Raw genomic sequence first — 27,252 nt, forward strand, 5'->3', positions numbered from 1 at the left:
ATTTTTGTTTCCTATGCAATTAGCTCATACATTGGGTTGTTGTAGGTTTTTTCGGGCTATATGGCCATGTTCTAGAGCAGTGGTTCTCAACCTGGGGTCCCCAGATGTTTTTGGCCTACAACTCCCAGAAATCCCAGCCAGTTTACCAGCTGTTAGGATTTCTGGGAGTTGAAGGCCAAAAACATCTGGGGACCCCAGGTTGAGAACCACTGTTCTAGAGACATTCTCTCCTGACGTTTCGCCTGCATCTATGGCGAGCATCCTCAAAGATAGTGAGGTCTGTTGGAACTAGGAAAATGGTGCGATACCGGCTAGACAGTGTAATTTCTCCAGTGGTGTAGGGCACAGACACGCTGTGATAATGCGGCATGTCTCATTAAGAGCCACATCCACTGTTTTAGTGTGGTGAGATGTGTTCCACACTGGGCATGCGTACTCAGCAGCAGAGAAGCATAGCGCAAGGGCGGATGTCTTCCCTGTGTCTGGTTGTGATCCCCAGGTTGTGCCAGTCAGCTTTCATATGATATTGTTTCTAGCACCCACATTTTGCTTGATGTTCAGGCAATGCTTCTTGTAGGTCAGGGCACGGTCCAAAGTGACTCCCAGGTATTTGGGTGTGTTGCAATGCTCAAGTGGGATTCCTTCCCAGGTGATCCTCAGAGCTCGAGATGTTTGTCTGTTCTTAAGGTGAAAGGCACATGTCTGTGTTTTAGATGAATTAGGGATCAGCTAGTTTTTCCTGTAATAGGCAGTAATAGCTCCTAGAGCAGGGGTCCTCAAACTACGGCCCGGGGGCCGAATACGGCCCTCCAAGGTCGTTTACCCGGCCCTCGCTCAGGATCAACCTAAGTCTGAAATGACTTGAAAGCACACAACAACAACAACAATCCTATCTCATCAGCAAAAAGCAGGCCCACACTTCCCATTGAGATACTAGTAAGCTTATATTTGTTAAAATTGTTCTTCATTTTAATTATTGTGTTGTTCTAAAGTGTTTTTGCACTACAAATAAGATACATACACTGTGCATAGGAAATCATTCATATTTTTTTTCAAATTATAATCTGGCCCTCCAACAGTTTGAGGGACTATGACCTGGCCCTCTGTATAAAAAGTTTGTAGACCCCTGACCTAGGAGCCATATTTTGTTGAAATCCACAAGCATGTGGCCAATTCAACAGAAAGGAGGAAACCATGAAAATAAACAAAATCTGGCTACCAGTATTAAAAAAAACCCTAAAATTAAAACAGCAAAAGAGCAGAGGAAAACAATCAGGGACATCTAATCACTTCTCAACAAAAGATTGCTCCAGGCACTTCCAGGCTATCAAATGCTATTCAAGGTGGTCAGTTGAAACATTCACACCTAGCTCCAGCAGACAGGAGTCCTTTGTCCCACCCTGGTCTTTCCACAGATATATAAACCCATTTTCCTAGTTCCAACAGACCTCACTACCTCTGAGGATGCTTGCCATAGATGCAGGTGAAATGTCAGGAGAGAATGCCTCCAGAACATGGCCATACAGCCCGAAAAAACCTACAACAACCCTGTGATTCCAGTCATGAAAGCCTTCGACAGCTCACACATTTTTTTTCATTTTATGAAACATACATTCTCAGTTTTCTGTGGATAATTTTTTTTCTAGTAGGGTATGGTAATTAAAAAGTTATGAGTAATTAGAGTGTATTTTAAATAACACAGCTATCACCATTGCACTTGAATAAGTGATTTAAACTGGGTTATTTTTAAAATTGCTTGGTGAAAACAAAGATATCTGAATGCCTCTTGGATTACCAATAGGAAATGTGGGAAGTATTTCATTTTGACAGATGATACTAATACAGTTTCCCAAGTTTCCACATGCTTCTCTCCCGAACATGTCTTTCTTTTTCTTTCCAGCATTTTTATAAGTCCCTCTGTTTTAAATATTTAGCAAGGATAGCTTAGTTTAGCTAAGGAGAGTTATGGGCATTTATAGAGCGCGCCTTTTAAGGAGATTTTATATGCCAATAGCAAGTCCCCATAACTCATATCCCAGCAATCTGCTGGAGGATAGAACCGATTCTAATAGACCTTGCTATTAGAACGTTACTAGGGAAGTTTCAAGGTGGTCCTGAAAACGCAATGTGGAAAGGATTTTTGAGAAATATACAAAAGTAATCCTAAAGAGATTATCACACTACACTGTTAAAGAGTGCTTGTTGTTGTTGTTCATTCGTTCAGTCGTCTCCGGCTCTTCGTGACCTCATGGACCAGCCCACGCCAGAGCTCCCTGTCGGCCGTCACCACCCCCAGCTCCTTCAAGGTCAGTCCAGTCACTTCAAGGATGCCATCCATCCATCTTGCCCTTGGTCGGCCCCTCTTCCTTTTGCCTTCCACTTTCCCCAGCATAATTGTCTTCTCTAGGCTTTGCTGTCTCCTCATGATGTGGCCAAAGTACTTCAACTTTGTCTCTAGTATCCTTCCCTCCAATGAGCAGTCGGGCTTTATTTCCTGGAGGATGGACTGGTTGGATCTTCTCGCAGTCCAAGGCACTCTCAGAACTTTCCTCCAACACCACAGTTCAAAAGCAGTTCAAAAGAGTGCTGTTCCACTTTAAATTCTATTATTATTATTATTATTATTATTATTATTATTATTATTATTATTTGAAACACAACAAGATGAGTCCACAGCAGACACTCTGCTGATTGCTGAATTGGATCACACATCAGACCCTTCCCAAGTGTCTAGGACTGTGTGATGTATCAGCAAATAATGCATGCAGATCCCAGTAAGGTGGCCTTCTGGAGCTGGCAGATGGTAATTTGTCAGCACCTATTGTGTTTAAGTGCTGGCCAAGTTCTTTAGGCACTGCACCCAGTATGCCGATCACCACTGGGACCACCTTTACTGGCTTGTACCAGAGTCTTTGCAGTTCGATCTTTAAATCCACATATCGTGTCAGGTTTCCTGTTGTTTCTCTGCAATACTGCTGTCACCTGGGATTGCAACATCGATGATCCATACTTGGTTTTTTAACACGATCGTGAGGTCAGGACAGGCATGTAGCTGGGGGGGGGGGCTTGGGGGGCTCCAACCCCCCCCCCCCCCGAAATTCTCATGGTGGTCTGCAAAAAGGCCTTACTGGTACATTATTTAAACTGTTACGTTTATTCATATCATGATCTGATCACCATGCTCAATATATCCCATATGCATAGGGGTATTGGGGTAATGATACAAAAGGTTTGCTAGGGTAGACCCTCTTTCACTCAGACTCAGCCCCCCCCCCCCCGAACCAAACTCAGCCCCCCCCCTCCCGAATCAAAATCCTGGCTACGGGCCTGGGTCAGGAGTATTATGCTCCAAAGCTCTATTTGTCTGAATTCGGATGTCCCAGAGTAGCTTGACATGTTCATTATCTGTCCCTTTTTCCGGCTTGTTATCCCACCAGTTCTTTGTCACAGATAGATGGTATTTGTGGCACAAGTTCCAATGAATTATCTAAGCAATGGTGTTGTGCCTCTGCTTGTAGTCTGTCCGTGCAATCTTCTTGCAGCATCTGAGGATGTGATCTATTGTTTCATCTGCTTCCTTGTCGAGTCTACATTTGGGATCTGTCGTCGGTTTTGCAGTTCTGGCTCTGATGGAATTGGTTCAAATGGCTTGTTCTTGGGCTGCCAGAATCAGGCCCTCCGTCTCCTTTTTCAGAGTTCAGAGTTCCATTTGTGAGCCACAGCCATGTTTTTTCTTTGTCAATTTGGTTCTCCAATGAGTGACCATCACTCAAAAAAATGATTTTGTCATTTGGAAGTTGTAGTTACTGGGATTTATAGTTCACCTACAATCAAAGAGCATTCTGAACTCCACCAACGATGGAATTGAACCAAACATGGCATACAGGACTCCCATGACCAACAGAAAACACTAGAAGGGTTTAGTGAGCATGACCTTGAGTTTTGGAGTTGTAGTTCACCTACATCCAGAGATCACTGTGGACTCAAACAATGATGGATTTGGACCAAACTTGACACAAATATGAACTCAGATGGAATTTGGGGGAAATAGACCTTGACATTTGGGAGTTGTAGTTACTGGGATCAGGGGCGGCTAAAGGCGGTACGTAAATTATGCTTTTGCGTAAAGCACACGTCTCGGGGGGCGGCATGCATCTGCGTTAGTAAGTGCGCAGGGAAGCAGGGGTGATGCAGGATGTGCACTTCCTAACACCAGGAGAGGGACACGCACCAGTGTTGCCGGGCGCTCAGGAAAAGAGGCCTCATGCAGGGAGCATGCCTTCCTTGCCAGGCTGGGCTCCCAAGCCTGGCACCCAGCCTGGCGAGGAAAGTGCACAGAGCAGCGGAGGGGCAAGGGGGAAGCTGCTGAAGCCTTCTTCAGAAGCGCTGTCCTCCTTGCCTCTCAGTTGCTCCATGCCTTAAAGTTTCCCTTCCAGCCTGGTGAAGAAGGAGCACGGAACAGTAGAGGGGGAAGCTGCCGCCGCTGAGGCCCTATTCATACCTCAAAGGAGTGTGTGTGTGTGTAAATAATTTTTCAATGATTGGTTGGGGAGGGGGGCACCAAAATTCTGTTCGCTTACCCCCGAAAATTACCTGGGGCCGTCCCTGACTGGGATTTACAGTTCACCTACAATAAAAGAGCATTCTGAACCCCACCAATGACAGAATTGGGGCAAACTTCCCATACAGAACCCCCATGACCAACAGAAAATACTTAAGGCCATCCAGTCCAACACCCTTCACCAGGGCAAGAAAAAGTAATCAAAGCCCTCCTGACAAAGCCATCCAGTCATAGATATAGACAGATATATATAATTCACACAGAGAGAGAGATATAGTACCCTAGATTTAAAAGGGACCCCTAAAGAAGGACAATTATATGTTGCATGTTCCAGAGTAGGCAAACTAGACAATCTTCACATCAACACTGACAAAGAAACAACAAGAAATACTGTTTACCCGCAAGCAGAAAGAAATTCCACATATTAGAAACCAACACTTTCTCATTACTTTATTTTCCAGATCGCCAGACTGGGCCACAGCAACATGTGGCAGGGGATGGCTAGTGAAACAATACCACCTTTCTAATCAGATTTTAGAATAGCAGCAATGCTAAAAGCTTCACCTCCGCAACTTGGGGAGAACTAGGAGCATCCGGGGCTCATTAAGTTCCTTCACAAAGCCTGGCCCCTTAGAGCTAAATGCCTCCCCGGAAAGCCTTTTCTACTTCTCTCTCGGATATCATTGCTGATTGTCCGTGCTGCTCCTATCTTGAATCAAAAGCAAGTACATCATATAATTGAGTTACATAATGGTGGACTGCTGTTTTCTGGAAAGCTTTTCTTTGGCACACTGTGAAAGAAAGAAAAACTGAGCTAATCACAAAACAGTGGGGAAATACTTAAAAGGAAATGTTGATGGTTTCATTCCCGTACTCTTCTCTTTACAATGCTTCTCCACTCTAATACGCATTTTCCAGGCCCTGACTGATCCACGTATCATTTCTTTGAAATGCTCCTCATAATCTTAAGTGCAATAGTTACTGGGTCATAAATGTATCTTCTCTGCATTTGACCCTGAAACTATGGGAATTATGGAGGAACAGGTTAGCTGGTTTGAAAATCCTGTGTCATGCCTATTACCAAAAGATTAAAACAGTACACCTTTTGCTTCTTAACTTTTGCTAAGCAAATTATTGTCTGCCAAAATGAATAGAAATTCCAAGAAAACGCAGTACATTTGGCCCTCCACTTTTGCTTTTTCATGGTTTCCTCAAACCTAAAGACATTATGTGCTTTTATCAATCTTCAGGATTCAGAGCCTGCTAATACTGCCTTCCTCTGTTGAGGTTGATAGCATTTTTCTTCCGTAATCAAAAGTACTGTTAAGTAGTGGGACTGAGAGGCCATAGTTATGTAAGATGATACATAATGGGCATTGAACACAAAGCTCCGGCACGGCTCATGATATTGAGAGAAAACTGCCAATTTCAGCCGTGTCTGGTAAAAGCAGTTTGGTTTTTCAATAATCTATATAAATAAAAATGTAATGTTCGTTTGTGGGATTAACAGAACTCAAAAACTACTGGATGAAGTGACACCAAATTGGGACACAAGACACCTACTAACCCAAGGAGTGACCATCACTCAAAAAATTAATGTAGTCATTTGGGAGTTGTAGTTGCTGGGATTTATAGTTCAGCTACAATCAAAGAGCATTCTAAACGCCACCAATGATGGAATTGAACCAGATATGGCACACAGGACTCCCATAACCAACAGAAAACATTAGAAGGGTTTGGTGGCATTGACCTTGAGTTTGGGAGTAGTAGTTCCCCTACATCCAGAGAGCACTGATGGGTCTGGACCAACTTGACACGAATACTCAATATGTCCAAATATGAACACAGATGGAGTTTGGGGGAAATAGACCTTGACATTTGGGAGTTGTAGTTACTGGGATTTATAGTTCACCTACAATAAAAGAGTATTCTGAACCCCACGAACGATAGAATTGAGGCAAACTTCCCATACTGAACCCCCATGACCAACAGAAAATAGTTAAGGCCATCTAGTCCAACTACATTCACCAGGGCAAGAAAATGTTATCAAAGCCCCCCTGACAAAGAACCATCCAGCCATAGATATAGATACACGTACAGAGAGAGATATAGTATCATAGTTTTGTTGCATGTCCACAAGTAGGCAAACCAGACATTACGCTGACAAAGAAACAACAAGAAATACTGTTTCCCCACAAGCATACAGAAATTACGTATATTAGAAACCAACACTTTCTCATTATGGTACCTTATTTTCCAGATCACCAGACTGGGCCACAGCAACGCATGGCAGGGTACGGCTAGTGTGCCATATAAGAATATACTATTTATTGTAAGCCATGCTGCTTATGCACAGACTCACACACACTGACAGCATTTTCAGGTTTTTCTTAATTCAGCATATAAATCGAAACATTTCATGGCAATTTTGCCAAATTCTACTCATAAACAACTTTTTCACTTTGACCCCATCCTTTGACCCCATCCTTTCAATTGTGCCTCAGAATGCCATAGAAATCTGTTTTTTTGTTGTGTCAGGAGCAACTTGAAAAACTGCAAGTTGCTTCTGGTGTGAGAGAACTGTTCGTCTGCAAGGACGTTGCCCAGGGGACGCCCGGATGTTTTGATGTTTTACCATCCTTGTGGGAGGCCTCTCTCATGTCCCCGCATGAGGAGCTGGAGCTGACAGAAGGAGCTCATCCATGCTCTCCCCGGATTCGAACCTGTGACCTGTCAGTCTTGAGTGTGATGGAAAGTGGGGCAACATTCCTGGCCCTCCCCGGGACCCCATCTGCCCACACCTGGGGAATCCACCTTCTGCAGGATGGCCAAGGGAATCGGGTCAGCTGCCTCATCAGGTTGGTAGAGCAGGAATGCTTGTGCCCTCCACCCTTCCTCCTCAGGGACTGCTAAGATGATTTTCTCTGGCCCAAAGGTCACCTGGCCCCTGATCTTACACAGGATGTCCCTGCCCAGGAGAGGAACAGGTATGTACAGAAACTCACGAGACAGTGTCTTCCCTCCCACCTCACACTCCATGGGCTTGAGGAAAGACCTTTCTGCCTATCGGCATAGCCCACCAATGCTTGTTAACTATGAACAACACATTTGCAGGCAAGACTCCTATTTGGCCTGGGCACAGGAGATAACTTACCCTTTCTGGGTGAGGCCATCTTCACAACTGTCTTGTACATTTGTACATCACAGATTTCACAACCTCTGATGATGCCTGTCATAGATGCAGATGAAACATCAGGAGAGAATGCTTCTGGAACATGGACATACAGCCCAGAAAACTCACAGCAACCCAGTGATTCCAGCCAAGAAAGCCTTCTACAATACATCCAATAATATCTAGACCAGGGGTCCCCAAACAAAGATCCGTGCACTGAATGTGGCCCTCCAAAGTTATTAACCTGGCAACCAGCTTAAACTTAAACTTAGAGTCATCCAAAGTCTTGAATGACTTGAAAGCACACAACAACAACAATTAACTTGACTATGTCATCAGCTCAAAGCAGCCCCACACTTCCAATTGAAATACTGGTAAGTTTATGTTGGTTAAAATTGTTCTTCTTAATATTGTATTCTCCTTTCATGAGTTTTTGCATTACAACTAAAGTATGGGCAGTGTGTGCATATCTTATTTGTAGTGCAAAACAAACACTTACAAACAATACAATAATTAAAACGAAGAACAATTTTAACCAATATAAACATTAGTATTTCAATTGGAAGTGTGGGCCTGCTTTTGGCTGATGAGATAGGATTGTTGTTGTTGTTGTTGTTGTTGTATGCTTTCAAGTCGTTTCTTTATTAGTGCTTAGGTCTTCAATAAATCAAACAAATACTTCAAGGCTTTGAATCAAGTGGTGGCTTTCTTAATCTTGTCCACAAGGGACAGGCAACTATCTTCATGAACTGTTTCTTTACTATCAGGGAAATCCTTGACCTCTACCTGGGCAATCTGTCTTAGGCTCTGCTGGCGTGGGCCCCTACACCCGATCCAAATTGCATTATGGCTGCCGCAAGTGGTCCTTACCAAACAGAGTCCTTTTGTAGATTTCCAGGAAAGAAGGTCTTCAATTCCCAGCGAAGGCTGGCTGTAAAACTGTGGGACTGAATGCCCCAGCAAAAGAGCTATAGTTCTCTGTAGAGCTGTGGGACTAAATTCCCCCAGCAAAAGCTGTAAAAGACGAAGCTTTCTACAGATGGAACTTACTCACGTCCTGTACGAAAGGCTTCTCTGTGTGAACTGAACTAGAGGTCCCCTGTTTCCCTCCTAAACCCAGAAAAAGGGGCAGAACTAAAGAACCTAATGATGAATGATGGGTCATTGGCCCTATAATTGCAAATCAAGGGAAACCACCTTATTGCAAAATGCATGGAACCTTGGAATACAAACACTCAAAGAAGAAAAAGAAGTTGGAGCTCCTGGTACAGCTGTACCAGAACAGATAGAGTTTAGGATACAGCTCCTGCAAGGTCCTTTTGGAGCCTCTAGCAGCTTCCACATTTTGAAACTTTGAAACTGCGGAAAATGTTTTAAAAACAAAGAAAAAAATCATATTTTTTGTTTGAAGTCTCATTGTTCTCAATCTTTTGGGGAGGGGGGTGCCATGGTGCAATAACAATGATAAATAAATAGCTACCCTTCATCCCTTACCATCTGCCCCATGCAGAGGGGAAGAGGAGAACATCACATGCTGAAACTTCAGATTGTTGTAATATGAAGCCATAACTGGGGGAAAGCATTTAATTTTAGACCTTTCTAGAAACATCATCGACTTCTTTAGTCCTGTTAAAGAGGCACGCTTGTTCTTTCTTCAAGACTGATTCTCTGCTGGTCCATTTTTAGTTTCGATTCCCCAATCTCACTGTGACTTAATTAAAGATGCTTCCTCCAGTTACTTTCATTTCTCCTCCCAGAACAGAACTTTTTTTTCTTCTAAGCGGAAAAAAATCTTAATTAATTTTGCGGTTAGTACTTTTTTTCCCCTGCGGTCACATTACCTTGTGCTTCTTTGTCACAAACTTCCTTCGGGGAAGTCGGGGCAGTTTCTTGAAAGGATAGGTTGACCATGTATCGTCCCTCCCAAAACACATGCACACAGATGCGAACCAATCCTACTCAGCTCTTTTTCAGAGGAGATGCAACAAGGCATTATGTCTTCCAGGCCCGTAGCCAGGATTTTGTTTCGGGGGGGGGGGGCTGAATTTTTTTCAGGGGGGTTGGGGGGGGCTGAGTCTGAGTGAAAGAGGGTCTACCCTAGCAAACCTTTTGTATTGTTATCCCAATACCCCCATGCATATGGGATATATTGAGTATGGTGATCAGATCATGATATGAATAAACATAACAGTTTAAATAATGCACCAGTAAGGCCTTTTCGCGAACCACCATCAGAATTTCAGGGGGCGCTGAAGCCCCTCAGCCCCCCCCCCCCCCCCCCGGCTACATGCCTGATGTCTTCTATAAGCCGATGTTAACAGTTGTAAGTTTCAAAGCCTTGTTAGCTCCACTAAATGTAATGTATCTGTGTTCTGTCAGCCCAATGACAACTATGCTTTTAAATTCCCTTTTATAATGGCTTATACATGTGATACATCCTCACAACGCAATGTGCATCCCCCCACTCTCACATATCTTATTATTGGCTTCAACTGGCAAAGGATGGGAAAATGTGAATTATGTGATGCAGGGCAATGCTGTAGGGAAGTAGTACAAGATGCTAAAGAGGAAACGTAGCCACACTTACCATTTTTGGGTTCAATGAGAGTGTTGGCCCTAAAATGCAGAAACATTTGGTGTCCACATATTTCTCCATTTATAGTGTAATCTACACTACTCTGTTGGTAGTTAGAACTAAAAACATGCATAGTACTCCTCGGGTCTAAATATGTTAATGGTCCTGATTTACTTCTCTTTGTGTAAAATTGAAAATTATGCCTGAATGGAACTAGCCAGTATGGTATAGTGGTTGGAGCTATCACACTGAAGACTAGAAGTTCAATCTCCAGTCAGCCATGAAAACCCACTTGGATAAGTCATACTTGCACAACCTCAGAGGATGGCAAGGGTATCTCCCACCACCTCTGTCCCTGATCAGTTCTTCCCCACCCCCAAAAAACCTTCATAATTGGTTTATTTTATGGTCACCATAACTCAAAAATGTAATGTGTAAGGCAAGTTATGAGGGATGGATCAAAAGTCTTGAGCCTATCTGTTAAGGAGCCACTATTATTTATTTATTTACTCTATTTATACCCTGCCTTAAATAGGCAGCTTACTTAGAGGCAATTATTCAATGCCTTAAAACACATACAATTCCAAAAAAAAAATAAAAATAAATTAAAAGTAAAACATATTAAACATTTAAAAACATCCCATTCCATATTAAAATCACGCCATCCATAGTTGTAGTCCAACCCATTCCATAGTCATTCAATATATTCCAAATCTGTTAATTGCACTGCACTATTCTCCAACAGCCAAGTTTTTACCTTTCTTCTGAAGGATAGGAGGCAGAGGCTGATCTAATGTCACTGGGGTTTCATAGCCAAGGGCCCACCACTGAGAAGGCCCTGTCTCTCGTTCCCACCAGTCGTGCCTGTGAAGGAGGTGGGACCGAAAGCAGGGCCTCCCCGGATGACCTTAACCTCTGAGCTGGTTCATAGGGGAGGATATGTTTGGGCAGGTAAACTAGGCCAGAACCATTTGGGTTTTATAGCCTTAAGCCAACACTCTGAATTGCGCTCGGTAGCAGACTGGCAGCCAGTGGAGCTGACATGGGGGGGGGTTGTATGCATGACTAAAATATTTTCTAGGGAAGATCAACTCTTTATCTTCCCACTAAGTTTCACTTGCATGCAAAGCGTTGCTCTCTAATGACAGGAGAAACATCAGGAAAATGGTGATTCCCTGTAGTGAGTACTGTGTTGCAGCTTGTGTGGGAATGTGGTATGTGTGCACAGTATGGTCATGCAGGACCATCGAGTTACACTGTGATTCAAAACTGATGAGCTGGAAATTTCAAATGAACATGTGCATGCTGCTATCCATGACAAAAAAAGCTGAAAGGAAAGCATTTCCTATCAGACGACAGTGTCATGGATGCCTTGAATGACCAGGAGAAAACATTTTTTCCAAGGTCTTGTCATGGCTGGAATCACTGGGTTGCTGTGAGTTTTCCAACAGACCTCTGAACAAACCTCTGAGGATGCCTGCCATAATGTCAGGAGAGAATGCTACTAGAACACGGCCATGCAGCCCAAAAAACTCACAGCAACCAATTTTTTCCAAGGGTTGACTAACCTGGAGCACACGTGGGAAAAGTGTCGAAGAGGAGGAACGATCGTGAACTTTCATCACTATCAGATGACCATATCACAAGTAGGTTCAAGATTGTCATCCACCCCTCATAAGATGCAGTATAGAGGAGTATGTCCAGCAAACTAGTCCAATATATTTGATAGTGGAGGAGCCATACTGCCCTCTTGCATTTCTAGTAAACACGGGGCACTGCCTAGGAAACATGACAGCCACCAGCACACTGAGTGCTAATTTGCCTGTGAACCAGACCAAGTTGCCAGGAGCTGAGCTCTCCACTCCCACAGCCTCTCTGTGTTTTCTTTCAATCAAACAGACACGGGTTTGAGGAAACCTAGGCAGGAAGCAGAGCTGTGGGTTAGCTTCCTGTCTATATGTAAAGCAAACTCATCAAACTGTACGAGGGACATACAGGAAGTCAGGCAGTTCTCTTTCCCTATATGGAAATCATCTCCATCACCCTCACCATCTACTGTCACACCATCTACTGTCACGAACTCTTGGCCATCCTGGCAAGAGCCTGGCAAAAGGGCCCTCTCCATTTGCCTTGTGCCCGATTTTTTCGCTTTCCCTCCCCTCTCCCCATCCCTTTTCCCCTTAGTGTTACTCCTTTTAGATTGCAAGTTCACAGGCAAAAATAGCCTTGCTTTTATTTATTGTTGATAGGAGCCCCCGGTGGTGCAATGGGTTAAACCCTTGTGCTGGCTGAACTGCTGAGAGAAAGGTTGGCAGTTCAAATCTGAGGAGCGAGATGAGCTCCGGTCTGTTAGCTCTAGCTTCCCATGCGGAGACAAGAGAGAAGTCTCCCACAGGACGACAAAACATCAAACATCTGGGCGTTCTCTGGGAAACGTCCTTGCAGACGGCCAATTCTTTCACACCAGAAGTGACGAAGTTTCTCAAGTCGCTCCTGACATGGAGGGAAAAAAACAGTTTTGCCATCCAATAAAACCAGAAGTGAGAAAATCATTAATCAAACATTAAAAGCCCGATACCCATATCTTGGTAGGATGTTTGTACACTGAAGTTGGCCCATGATTTTTGGCCTTTCCCTTTGTTGGAAATGACAACCTTCTTCAAGCCTTCTCTAGTAATGTTTAACTATGATCCTGTTGCTTACTGTTTCCTGTATGCATGTTCTGGAATGCAGCTTCCTTTACTCTATGGTTCCTGAGAAGTTATAAAAGGGGCTGCAGACCACATGCTCTTTTTCTCTCTCTCCCCCCTTTGACTATGTGACCTTTTGATAGCTGTTTTAAGAGAGATGCCCTGGCCTAAAAGGATTGGACTGCATTAAAACGAATTGCCAGATATCCAAGGAAGACCATAGGCTTAAAATTATGACTACCAGCAAATAGTGATCCAAAGTTGATTTGTAACACTGATGCAGATTGGGCAAATGATGAAAGTGACTCCCAATCTGTCAGTGGTTTCCTGTTTTTATGTGTAAATGGATCTATTTTATGGGCAATTTGAAACCAAGAAATAGTGGCGCAATTTACTGCAGAAGCAGAATATATTGCAGCATCACACACACACAAAGAGTTGATATGGATTGACCAGCTACTGAATGATGAATAAAAACCAATTAAAGTTTATGAAGATAATCAGAGCTGTATGAAATTCAGTGAAAGCAAAAGGATGATGTTATGAACAAAGCACATCTGGATCAAATACCACAATATACGCAAACTAGTGGAAGAGAAAATGATTAAGATGACCTATTGACCAAGCAAAAACATGATATCATATATACTGACAAAGCCTCTACCAACAGATATTTTTGAAGACCTACGTGTCAAGATGGTGCTAGTGATCTGCTTGAATATTTGAGAAGGGCTGTTGGAAATGACAGCCTTCTTCAAGCCTTCTGTAGTAATGTGCCAGTTTGGTACCGGGCACAATTCAAAGTGCTGGCTTTGGCCTATATAGCCCTAAACGGCCCCGGCCCAATTTCTCCCCCTATGAACCACTGTGAAGATTAAGATATTCTGGGGAGGCCCTGCTATCGGTCCCACCACCATCACAGGCGTGTTTGGCAGGGATGAGAGACAGGGCCTTCTCAGTAATTGCCCCTCGGCTTTAAATAAATAATAATAAATAATAATGTTTATCTATGATCCTGTTACTTACTGTTTCCTATATATATGTTCTGGTATGCAGCTTCCTTTACTCTATGGTTCCTGAAAAGTTGTAGGAGGGGCTGCAGACCACATGCTTCCCCCTCCCCTCTCTCTCCTTTTGATTGTGTGACCTGTTGATAAGAAAGATTCCCTGGCCAGATGGCAGATATTATTATCTCAAACGTATCTGAAACTGGACTAATAAGCTTTGTACCTGTATATGCTGAGCACATGAAGGTTGTGAGTAAACCAAATATGTCATTTTAAAACCAAAGTCTACTTAATTTTTGTCTCTTGAGCACATGATATAAAACAAGTTGTTTTATAAGAGAGAATGTGTGTGTGTGTGTGTGTATAGGGCAACCGAAAAACACGTCTAAAGCTCTGCTGTTTTTTTATGTACTGGCAAATTTCTGTTTTCCTAACAGATCAGCGATAAAAGGTTATTCAGTCTAACAACTGAAACCATTGCCTTTGCATAATTATATCTGGTTGCATAACACAAGAGAAGATTCTCCTCTAAAGAGCCTTGGCTCTTCTCTAAAAGGCATTTTCCAAAAGGTTATGAATGCCATTTTCCAAAATCCTTATGTTCCATCTCTTTTCATAGCTACAATGTATGATGTTGCTAAATAAAACTAACTGTAGGAACTGTGTATGATCAGGATACCTTTTTATGCAACAGTGCAGAAGTAGAAAGAGACATACTATCTGGGGCAGGGGCTAAAAGTGCAATGTGCCCCCGTTTCAGCATGGAAAAATGGCCTGTACGTGAGCAATATGTGTACACAGTTAAATATCCTGGTGATGTGGTCCCATGGTGCCTTGAGCTGTGTGCATTTCTGATCCAATGCCTATTCGCTCCCAGCAGGCTCAGCACTCTTTTTAGAATCACAATGTGACATTGACACCGAAGGATGGGAGCTCTGACACTTGCCATCAGGCATGCCTCAAGCACTCCATAGAAGGGGAGTGTTCCTATTCAGTGCAATTTGAAGCAGATCTCCAAAACAAGGTATCCCTGCTGACTGGGAAAATAAACATATTTTACCAGGAAGCAACACAGCGGGCTAAGAGAATGAAGCATTCTTGAAATGCAAGCACTTCCCTGAGAGAAGCTGGGCAGTTTTGCCTTGTACCACAAAATAATGAATTGCATAACTGTTGTGCTATGCAGTGTGACATGGAAAGGCCCTTGGGCAACTTAATGTCAGGGTAGCTTTGTGTCTCTATTCTTATTAGACTTCATTAATCAGAATTTTTTAAAAAGTGTTTCCTCCCCTCCTCAAGCCATTCATCAAACTTTGACTTTTTTTTTTGCTCCAAGTCTTATCTATATTATAAAAGACCTGAACCAGTTTAGATTGAGTTGTTGTAGGTTTTTCGAGCTATATGGCCATGTTCTAGAAGCATTCTCTCCTGACATTTCACCTGCATCTATAGATTGAATCTGCTTCATTTCCAATTGGTAGAGGTTGAGTGGCTTGAAAATAGTGCTAATTTTTGGAGGTGTTGTCGAAGGATTTTATGGCCAGAATCACTGGGTTGCTGTGAGTTTTTTGGTTTGTATGGCCATGTTCCAGTAGCATTCTCTCCTGACATTTTGCCTGCATCTGTGACTGGCATCTTCAGAGTTTTGTTGGAGGTGATGCAAGTGTAGTGTGCATCTATCTATCTATCTATCTATCTATCTATCTATCTATCTATCTATCTGTGGAATTTCCTGTTTAAAGCAATGTGAATGATGCAATTAGCAAGCTTGAATACCATTGAGTAACCATGAAGCTGCAAAGTCAGTCAGTGAAGGTATCTGCATTGAGGTAGCCTGGCTGTTATTTATTATTTTATTATTATTATTTTACCATATTTATATACCGCCTCTCCCAAAAGCGACTCGAGGCGGTTTACAATCAGCAATCAATGCCACCAACAACATAAAAATATATAATATAGACCATATGAAAGCAGTAGAAACAATAAAAAACATAAAACACAAGTCCTCAGCATCTCATTACTAAAATCATTTTCCCGTCGCATCGTTCAATCATTCCATAGATCTAGATTAGTCTGTTACACTGCATTTGCAAATGCTTGCTCTAAGAGCAAGGTTTTAACTCTTTTTCGAAATGTTAGGATGAGAGTGTCAATCTGATATCCCTAGGGAGGGCATTCCATAGCTGAGGGGCCACCGCTGAGAAGGCCCTATCTCTCATTCCCACCAATCGCATCTGCGAAGAAGGCTGAACCGAGAGCAGGGCCTCCCCAGACGATCTTAAGCTCCTAGCTGATTCATAGATATGTTCGGACAGATAACCTGGGCCGGAACTGTTTAGGGCAGTGATTCCCAAAGTGGCCGTTACCCACCCACCCCCCCACCCCCCGTGGGCACTGCAGCGATGCAGGGCGGGGGTAGTAATGGCCACAGGTGTATTTGGGGGTGATGAATAACTGTAAAGGGGTGGTGAAAGCATAAAAGAAAGAAGAGAAGATTAAAAAAAATTGATTTCCAGGGGGTAGGCCAAATAAGTTTGGGAACCACTGGTTTAGGGCTTTGAATTGTGCCTGGTAGCAAATTGGCAACCAGTGGAGCTGGCACAACAGAGGAGTTGTGTGTTCCCTGAGAGCCACTCCTGTTAGTAACCTGGCTGCTGCCTATTGGACCATTTGAAGCTTCCGAACAGTCTTCAAAGGCAGCCCCATGTAGAGCGCGTTGCAGTAGTCTATATGGGATGTAACCAGAGCATGGACTACCTGAAGGCATTATCTGTTTGGGAGGTGTTAACTGACAATTTGATTGTTTGCTTTCTGGAGTTTTCTTATTTACTCTCTTAATTCTGGTGTTTTTTACTGTTAACCAGATTGTGTTCATTTCATGGTTTCCTCTTTTCTGCTGAAATGGTTCACAGGCTTGTGGGTTTCCCCCTTTTTTTTCTTTTCTTTTTTGGATAGATGGGTGAAAATGTCTCTAAACCATCTATATAAATAAAAATGTAATGTTCGTATGTAGGATTAACATAACTCAAAAACCACTGGATGAATTGACACCAAATTCGGACACAAGTCAACACAAGTCACCTCTCAGGCCAATGAGTGACCACCACTCATACAAAACACTGAAAAGCACAGAAGAGACTTAAAAAGGCAAAAAACAAAAATATACATCACAACTCATGAGCAAAACCACATATATACACAAGCACACATATATTATACACATATACACAAATATATACAGACATATATGCACACAAAACACATATACACAGAAAGGGGGAAGGAAGGAGAGAAGGAGTGAAGGAGGGAGACAAAGAGGGAAGGAGAGAAGGAAGGAAAGAAACAGATAAAGGTAGAGAAGGAAGGAAAGAAGGAAATAAAAAAGTGAAAGAAGGAAGGAAAGAGAGAGGGAAGGGAGGAGAGAAGGAATAAAAGGGAGAAAGAAGGAGGGAAGAAAAGAAGGAAAGATACTAGGTAAGATGGAACCAAAGAGCAAAGGAAGCAAGGAAAGAAACAGGTAGAGAAGGAAGGAAGAAGAAGTGAATGAAGAAAGGAAAAAAAGAGGGAGGGAAGGAAAGAGGGAGGGAAGGAAGGAAGGAGAGAAAGAAAGGAGAGAAAGAGGGACAGAAGGTTGGTAGTTCCCTGTCCTGGTTTAAAAGAGTTTTCTATCTATCTCTAATCTACTTTATTACCTGTTGGAAAAAGGAGCTGCCCACAGATTTTAAAAAGTTGATCTTACACACACTAAAAGAAAGAAAGAAAGAAAAGGTAAGAGAGTTCTAGTGAAAGTGTGACTGACAACCGTTTTCTGGTTTTTCCAGGTCATCCCCATCACCACAAAACTGTCATAATGGAACAACCTTTCAAAAGTTTCCAGAAGTGAAACCCTCAGAAAAAAAACCCAGACCATTATGCTCAATGTACAGGAGCATCCTATTTGTGCTATTTTAATTCCATTAATGTGATGCAATTATCTTGTTAAGACTGGAAGATGCTCTGTGTCTCGAGGACTGTCATGAGGCAGAACACCAGGGCTTTGTCTGTAAAATAAAACAGACCAGCCCTAGAGAGCTTCGCGGAAGAACAATGTGTCTTGGTAGATATTCATTCTAAGAACGGAACATGCTCACAGCCAGCCATCTCACGTATTTGCCAATATTATGCTCTCACTCAAAGCTACTTCGCTCAAGGGATGAAAAGAATTTTCTCTATTATTTCCCCAGCCAGGCAAAGGGAGAGATGCCTCAAAGAGAGAACCATTTTACTGGTTCCATTCCTGATTCCTCTCTGATTTTGCACCAAATGAACATCATCATGTTTGTCATATTTGCACACTGGGCAGTTGTCAATATAGGCACGGGCCAATCACAACTATTTCTTGCCCCACATTTTATCTGGAAAGGGTTCACAATTTTTTTCCGTGTCAGGAGCGACTTGAGAAACTGCAAGTCGCTTCTGGTGTGAGCAAATTTGTTGTCTGCAGCCCCTTTTATAACTTCTCAGGAACCATAGAGTAAAGGAAGCTGCATACCAGAACATACATACAGGAAACAGTAAGCAAGTGTTGTGACTCAGCTGGAACCACAGACACAGACTGATAGTGTTGTGACTCAGATGGGGTTTCAGGGTGACTCTGAAGAGGATGATGAGATTCAGGTTCACAATTAGATTGAAAATGTTCCTGTTGTAGACAATGAGGAACACGGTGTACAAGTTCAGTTTCCCACAGCAGGGAATGATGTTTTTGATACTGAAACTAGCCAGGTGCAAATTGACTCAGAAAAGGAGGACAGTTCTCAGCCTGATAGTAGGCAGGAAGGCAACCAGGCTGACACTAACAAGCAACCTGTTCTTGATGAAACGGGAATCTTAGATTGTGTGCCGTTGTGCCTGGGGTCTATAACTCTTAGTGAAAGACACATGTACGTGATATCTCTCCCCAGGGGATTGCTTCTTGCCCTCCTTTAGAAAATTTGAACTCTCAAGGACCAAAACGCTGTAGATAACTCAAAATAGGTTTTATTGTTCACAAAGAGTTATCCCTTTTAGGCAATAAGCTGGAAATTTCAAAGGGTAAAGGACAATATACATTACAGTCTCTGGTTGTCTTGGGTCCAAGGAGTTTTGCAGCTGAGAAGCTTTTCTAGGTCCCTCTTTCTCAATGGCTGTGAATATCGGAATAATCACAACCCCAATTCCAATGGCTTATATTTTGAAGGCGCAAAGCCTTCCTCTGGTGCCAAAGGACTGGTTTGAAGGCGCTTGAGACTTCTCAACGTCATCCAGGTTGATCTGAACATGAAGCATAAGTCTCAAGGGTAAGAACCTCAGAATTGGTGCTGAGAGGTAACTTAATCAAGGGCTTCAGAGCCAAGTCTCTCTCACACATCCATCTGATAAAAAGTTTGATGGTGGAATGGAAAAGGAAACACTGTCCTGCTCTTTAGGAAGAGATGGGGTCAAACAATTGAGCAGGGGGAACAATTCAACTGGTGCAAACAACATTGATTGACAGCTATAAAAACCAATCAATCCAACTATATATTTTCAGGGTAAAAAGGCAAAATCAAGCGTGATACAACAGTTCAAATCCTGCAATTTACAGTTCTACATATAGGTGGCGCCACTCGTGCCGTCACAGATTGGGCTGACCATTTGGAATTCAGAGTTCGAAGGAGTGTGAGACTAGCCAACAAGAAGGAGATCAGAGGCCAAAGAAACAGGGTATTAAACAGTGTGTTTGAAAACAAAACCTTTGTCAGAGCAACTTCTCACTCAACCAAGCAGCTTGTGCTCGCTTGTCTGGATTATCTTACTGTTCTTGTGTCCATGGTCTTGGGATTTTGTCATGTTCTCATGGGACTTTGTTTCATTGGTGCCTCTTGGAATCCTGCTTTATAGTGCTATGTTTTATTGATCTTTGGAACATTACTTGCTTTTTAAACTTTTCATCTTTTATTTTTTAATAAACTACAAAAACTTTAGTCTGTGTGCAGTTCTAGTGATTTCAGCATGGTGAAGCTACTCTGAGGTGCAACAGCAACAGAATCATAGTTAAACATTACTAGAGAAGGCTTGAAGAAGGTTGTCATTTCAAAGCAGATACAATAATCTGAATTTTATATGGCAGTGTAGACAGTGCTGTGACAAAGTGTTAAATATCCTGCACTGCCAGCACTATATTGTCTTCAATACTTCTACCCAGTCAAGGGGCTCACATTCTCTAAAGGTGAGTGGTTTCTTTTTAAGGACTAGCATGAGCATGCTTCAGTTTCCTGTTGGTGATCAGTCCGACATGGCATCCCATAGGGTTCCTTCTCCATCATCCTGATGTGTTTTGATCAAGAATATGTTCTGTAAGTGCGGCCCTTCCCCAGGAGCATGCCTCCACAACCAGGCAAGATCACTGCATTTCTGGAAGAGATGTGAGTGCTCTGTCCAAGATTGCAATTCCCCAATGCTTCTCCCAAAGGAGAGAGAAATGCTTACATGTGAGAATGCCAAGAATGGATCTAAACAAAACTTTACACTGCGTAGTCTCCAAGGCAAAGACACTTTTTGATAGTCTTTTTAAAAAGCCATTCCCAATTATGACTCAGCCTGAGTCTTACAATATTCGGGGCAGGGCTTTCTCTTGGCCCCACCACTTTCACAGGCTTGTCTGGCAAAGACATGGGAGAGAGCTTTCGTTATGGTGGCTACAGATTTTCTTTTTTAAGGGGAGGCTTAGTTGGCCTCTCTGTTCTCTTCACCAACCTGCAAATACTTTTTATTTAAACAGGCATTTAGGTTTTGACTGGATGGGGCAGAAGAATGTGTGTTCTAGCTTTCACTATGTTGTTAACTGTTTTAACAATGTTTTATAGGAGTTTTTTTAATAAATTATTTTAATCATTTATTGTGTCAGCTTATGTTGTAAGCGACTTTGGGTTTCATATTTGGAGAATGGTGGGATATAAACGAAATGAGTAAATAATAAACGAGACCTCAGAAATTAGAAGTCCTATAGTGTCCAAACACCCTCCACCCAGTATTATGTAATACCCAGGCAGCAGAAGGTATATGAGCACAATGCTTCTAGCCAGTTGTTTTCTGCTGGGAAGGTGGGTGAGGTAGGATGTTTCCTGTTTCTTCACCAGTTTCGCCCTGTGGAGCAATGGGTTAAACCTTATGTCGGCAGGACTGAAGACCAACAGATTGGAGGTTCAAATCCGGGGATAGCATGGATGAGCTCCCTCTGTCAGCTCCAGCTCCCCATGCGGGACATGAGAGAAGCCTCCCACAAGAATGGTAAAACATCAAAACATCCAGGTGTCCCCTGAGCAATGTCCTTGCAGACGGTGAATTCTCGTACACCAGAAGCGACTTGCAGTTTCTCAAGTTGCTCCTGACATAGGGGGGAAAAACCCAGTTGCGCCCCCAATAAAACCACAAGTGAGCAAATCTTTAATCAAACATTATCCAGTTTAAATCAGATAATATGGATTATCTGTCTTGAAAATCTGGATTATATGGCAGTATAGAAGAAGCCACAGACTCTTGCAATGTGGCCCTCCAAGTGTTTTGGACTTTGGCTCCTGACAATTGGACAAGATGTCTAGGGCTTGTACAAACTGGAGGCCCAAAATGCCTATCTCAGCCCCCTTCCACACAGTCCTATATCCCACAATACCAAGGCAGAAAATCCCACATTATTGGAGTGTGTATTCAGATAACCAAGTTCAGAGCAAATATTGTGGGATTTACTGCTTTGAACTGGGTTATCTGAGTCCACACTCAGATAATGTGAGATTTTCTGCCTTGATGTTTTGGGATATAGGGCTGTGTGGAAAGGCCCTTAGAGCAACCAGGTAACCAGAATCCAAAGGTTGCTCACCTACACAGATCCTGCTGTCCTGTCCCTTTATTGGAAAACCTTGGGTGATCCTCCTCTCAAAAATACAAGCACTTTCCTTAGTAGCACACAGAAAAGTGGGAGTGGGGGTAGGATGGAGACTCCAGGAATAGTATGACAGGTTGGGGAGGCAGGGGTGAGCATGCTGAGAACAACACTTCAGGAACATGAATGCAACTTTCCTTGTGAGCCGTAAATAGGGGAGCAAAGATCACTTTCTCTGCTCATGAGCCAGCTGACCTCACCTCCCACTTCTTGCCATGAAGCAGGGCATATGCTTGAATATTTTGTGAACTGTCAAAGAGTTTGTCTGCGTTTTTTTTTTGTTTCGTACATCTAACTTATAAATACTTCCAAAATTGCATGTTGAAAATTACACCATCATATCCCTTGAGGAGAGCTGCCTGCAAGACTTTCTAACTTGTCACTGGACCTCTTTACACACGCCGCCAGAATTGCCGAGTATCGCCATGGCTTATGGAAATTCCAGTGGCGTCCACCTAAGGGGCATGGGGACATGTTGCCCCACTCTGTCCTGGCTTCCCCCTTCCTCATCACAGGGTTTTTGCAACAGTTCAGCCACAGAGCCACCACAGAAGTACTTTTCCAGTGTGTGATCGGAGAAAACCCATTGCCCCCGCCAAATTTCAGCCCATGCGAAGAGGTCCATTCACCCAGTGTAATTGACACTGGACTCTTTCACACTGTGCCGCAGTAGCAGCAGTATGTCTCCATTTTAACTATGGAAGCTTTGGACATCTAGCTTGATACATAAGGCTGAGAATTTTAAATGCCTCTCCTTACACTACAGATCCCAAGATTCATTAGAATGGGATTAAGGTAGATGTTCTAGAATCATAGAACTGGGAAGCCCTGGCCCTTGAGCGCTCCAGCTGGAGGTCAGCTGTGACCAGCAGTGCTGCACAATTTGAAGAGGCACAAATGGAGGGTGAAAGAGAAAAACGACCCCGACCGAGACTGCCTTCCACCTGGAAACCAGTGCCCTCACTGTGGAAGAAGATGCAGATCAAGAATAGGGCTCCACAGTCACCTACGGACCCACAAGAATACTGATCCTGGAAGACTATCCTACTCAGCCAACAAGGGATTGCCTAAGTAAGTAAGTCTAAAATCATAGCGCAAAAATTGTGTAGTGTGAAAGAGCCTATGTTCCTAATTGTGGAAAATCCCAGTGGAGGGGAGTGAATAATCTTGACATCAATGCAAAGGTCATGTGGCCCTTCCAGACAGGCCCTATGTCCCAGGATCCGATCCCAGGTTTTCTGTTTATCCCAGATTATCTGGCAGTGCAGACTCATATAATCCACTTTTAAAGCAGAAAACCCAGGATCACATCCTGGCAGGCCCGTAGCCAGGATTTCGATTCCAGGGGGGGGGGGGGGGCTGAGTCTGAGTGAAAGAGGGTCTAGCCTAGCAAACCTTTTGTATCGTTACCCCAATACCCCCATGCATATGGGATATATTGAGTATGGTGATCAGATCATGATATTAATAAACATAACAGTTTAAATAATGCACCAGTAAGGCCTTTTCGTGAACCACCATGAGAATTTGGGGGGGGGGCTCAACCCCCCCCCCCCCCCCCCCCCCCGGCTACATGCCTGCATCCTGGAATATAGGGCCTGTCTGGAAAGGCCCTTGGTCTATTTCTATCCGCTCCTTGCCAAATTTCTCACGTAACTGTCCCTCACAGGTAAGAAGGAAACTACATCTACCATCTCCCCAATATTGCTTAATCTGTGAGTGCTAATGAAGAATATTGATTGTGCTTGTTTAGTTGTTTGCTTTTTGTTTTGTTTTGTTTTGTTTTTAAGGTGACGTGCAGTAGCTTTGTTAACATGCCCTAGCTTCCAGTAAAAGGAGATTTATTAACTAATTGTAATAGGACTGAGTAAAGACAGTCATGTGAGTATAATAGGATTCCTGCAAAGCTAAATCGCAAAGCAGAAGCAATGTGTCTGAAGAATGCACTTCTCCCCCTGTGAAGCTAATGTCCTGTGATACTGGCATTAACATCACAAAATCCTGATTATTTAAAGCCAATTATAGGCAAATTCTCTCAGTCTTTTTGTCTCTGATTAGCAAGAAACACAACTGCTTTGTTACAAGACTAACTGAATCCCAGATGATGAATATAATTGGTTATGACCTGAAGGATGGAATATATTCATGTTTATTTGACATGTGATAAGAGAATTCATTCTCTGCTTGTATTTTACTCATTGTCCATTAACCCAACACCTTGTTCCAAAGGTGACAGAAAAGACTGTTGATATAGATTATGGCTAACATCATATGAGTATATATTAACCAATCCTAGTTAATATATCAAATATTAATGTGAAAAAGCCGTGGCTCTAGTACAAACCAGGCTTCAATCCCTGGTAGGGTTGCCAGAATAAAGATGTTCATGGCCTTTTAATGGTTGTGTGGAAGTCAGAATTTCAGCTGGTGTTGCCTGTTGCATGACAAGCAATACCGTCTATAAGTCTATATCCCTATTAAAGAGACAGGACTGTCAATCTAGTAACCCAAGTTCCTGGCATCTCCAAGGTGGGTGTGGGAAAAGTCCCCAAGAGTGCCAAGATTTGGGAGCCAATGCAAGCCAGTGGGTAGTGGGTTGAACTGCAGATCCTCACAACTCAACATATTGTAGCCAATGTCAAAGAATGCTGAGAGCTCCAGGTACATCTAGAGGAGTTGTATGATGTCTATTCTATTACAAGTACAAGTACAAAACTTTATTATGGTCACTGACCAGCAGAAAACGGGGCACAAGTGCCCTGGGAGGGGAAGGACAATTCCTCATTGAAGCAGTTATTTAAAAGTAGATTAGAAGACAATTTAAAATCACATTTTAAAACATGTGCTATTGTAACCAAGAGTACAATAGTACATGTTATTCTATTACAGTCAATACCAAGATATTGAATTGGCACAGACTGTCATTGTCCAGGCTGATTCAGTATAACATTCTATAGTCCCACTGATGGGATATATTATTTCTTAAGAGAAGATTAGAGATTGAATTATTTGTATTAGTCTTCAGTCTCTTGTGAGAAATGATTTGAAGCAATAGGTTTGAAGTGGAAGGGCTGTGCAAATGATCTCCTTTCACCCCTATCATTATCTCAGTCCCACCTTGTGGGAACAAGGGAAAGAGCCTTTTCCGCAGTGGCCCCCCATCTATGCAATACATTGCCTTGTGAGATTAGGCGAGCCCCCACTTTAGAAAGTTTTAAAAAGAATCTGAAAACCTGGCTCTTCCGCTGTGCTTTTGGAGATTAACCATATAATCTCATATCGCCAGTAACCCTCAATATTTATTTTTAGTGCACACCTCCTCCCTGTATGAAGGTCCCTTTTTTGACCCCATTTCGGAAGAGTTCCTCCCTCACAAATAATCCGCTCCTCTGCTATCTCACCCCGTTTTTACCTTTAGTATTTTATTCTATACATATAGCCCGCTCACTGTTTTGTGTTATGAATGATTTTATTGCAATTTTAAAAATTGGTTGTAATCTATATATATAAGAACCTTAAGGTCGTAATTAGGCGGTCAAAAACGGCTAAACCATTAGACGAAATCTCACCACATTTGCCCTACTAATACCTCTTCCCCCAAGGTATGACCAACAACCCTTAAAACACCAATACGCAACAACACAAATGCACAATACCCGAAAAACACGGAGCATGCGCAGAGGCCTCGGGAGGAAAACGATGAGGAAGGACTTCATTTCCCAGCTTCCCCCGCGCTCAAATCTCCCTCCGCATGCGCACTGCCATCTGCCTCTACACAAGTCCAGCCTGAGAAAGCCCACCAGACCGATGTAAGCACTCATGCTCGGGGAGGACATGGGAGCTGCGGGGGGCTGCTGAGGGCAACTAAAATGACACAAAACAGGAGGGAGAGAAAGAGGGAAAGAAGGAGGGAAGGAGAGAAAGAAGGAAAGAAAGAAAGATAGAGAAGAAAGGAGGGAGAGAAAGAGGGAAAGAAGGAGGGAAGGAAAGAAAGGAAGGAAGATAGAGAAGGAAGGAAAGAGAGGAGGAAATAAAAAAGTGAAAGAAGGAAGGAAGGAGAGAAGGAACGAAAGAGGGAAGGAAGGAAGGAGACAAGGAAGGATGAAACCAAACAGCAAAGGAAGCGAGAAAAGAAACAGGTAGAGAAGGAAGAAAGTAGAAGAGAAAGAAAAAGAGGAAAAGAAGGAAAGAGGGAGGGAAGGAAGGAGAGAGAAAAAGAAGGAGGAGAAAGAGGGAGGGAAGGTTTGCCACAGCAACGCGTGGCGGGTACAGCTAGTATTCTTATAGTTTGTGTTTTATGTAATTGATTATGTTGTTTATGTTCGGATTTTATTTATTGTATTGTGTTGTTGGGCTTGGCCTCATGTAAGCCGCCCCCAGTCCCCGTTGGGGAGATAGTGGTGGGGTATAAAGTTGTATTATTATTATTATTATTATCATCATCATCATAATCATACCTTCAGTTTTCTACTATTTTAGTGTAGAAGTCAAGCCAAACATCACAGTGGTTCTCATCCTGTGGGTCCCCAGATGTTTTGGCCTTCAACTCCCAGAAATCCTAGCAGCTACTAAACTGGCTGGGATTTCTGGGAGTTGTAGGCCAAAGCACCTGGGGACCCACAGGTGGAGAACCACTGGGCTAAAGTGAAGACAAATTGAGACAAAAATTTAGACATTTCAGGGTGCCCTGGGGCATGTACACCAGGCGGATTAGCCTGGCATAAATCTGTTCTGGTGTAGCACTGGATTAAGGATTTATATGCTCAATCCAGGGTTATTGCCCAGATTAAGAAGGACTATTGCGTTGTCACCTCTTCTATGTTGCTTCTGCCCCAGTCCTAGCCTACTACGGACCTCCACTCAGGATCCTCAACATCATTATCTCTCTTGGATCTGCTCTTGGAGTGTATTAGTAAATGTCTTTTCTTGCTGATTGCAAGTCAGATTTGTTTAATATAGTTTTAACTGCCATGGCTTCGTTTCACAGAATCTTGTTGTGTAATCTGGTGGAGTACTTGGATACTGTCTCACAGACACCTGCTCTGCTATAGTTCAGAGGACTGCTCTGTAGTTCATGGCTCTCATTCACACTAGCAAAGGCTTCAAAAGTCTCATGTTCTTTAAAGGTTGAGTATGGCAGTTTACACCGTTGTCATACAAACCACTCATGAAAGTGTGCATTAAATAAAATGTGCCACCCTCAGTTACAAGATGTGAAAGAAGCACCTGTGAGCAAAAAATCATTCCTTTCATTTACAACCATGTGCTACATACAAAAGCAACCCCTTCCTGTATGTTCCACTAA

The sequence above is a fragment of the Anolis sagrei genome, chromosome 1 (assembly GCF_037176765.1).
Source record: "Anolis sagrei isolate rAnoSag1 chromosome 1, rAnoSag1.mat, whole genome shotgun sequence".
In the NCBI taxonomy this organism is placed as follows: Eukaryota; Metazoa; Chordata; class Lepidosauria; order Squamata; family Dactyloidae; genus Anolis; species Anolis sagrei.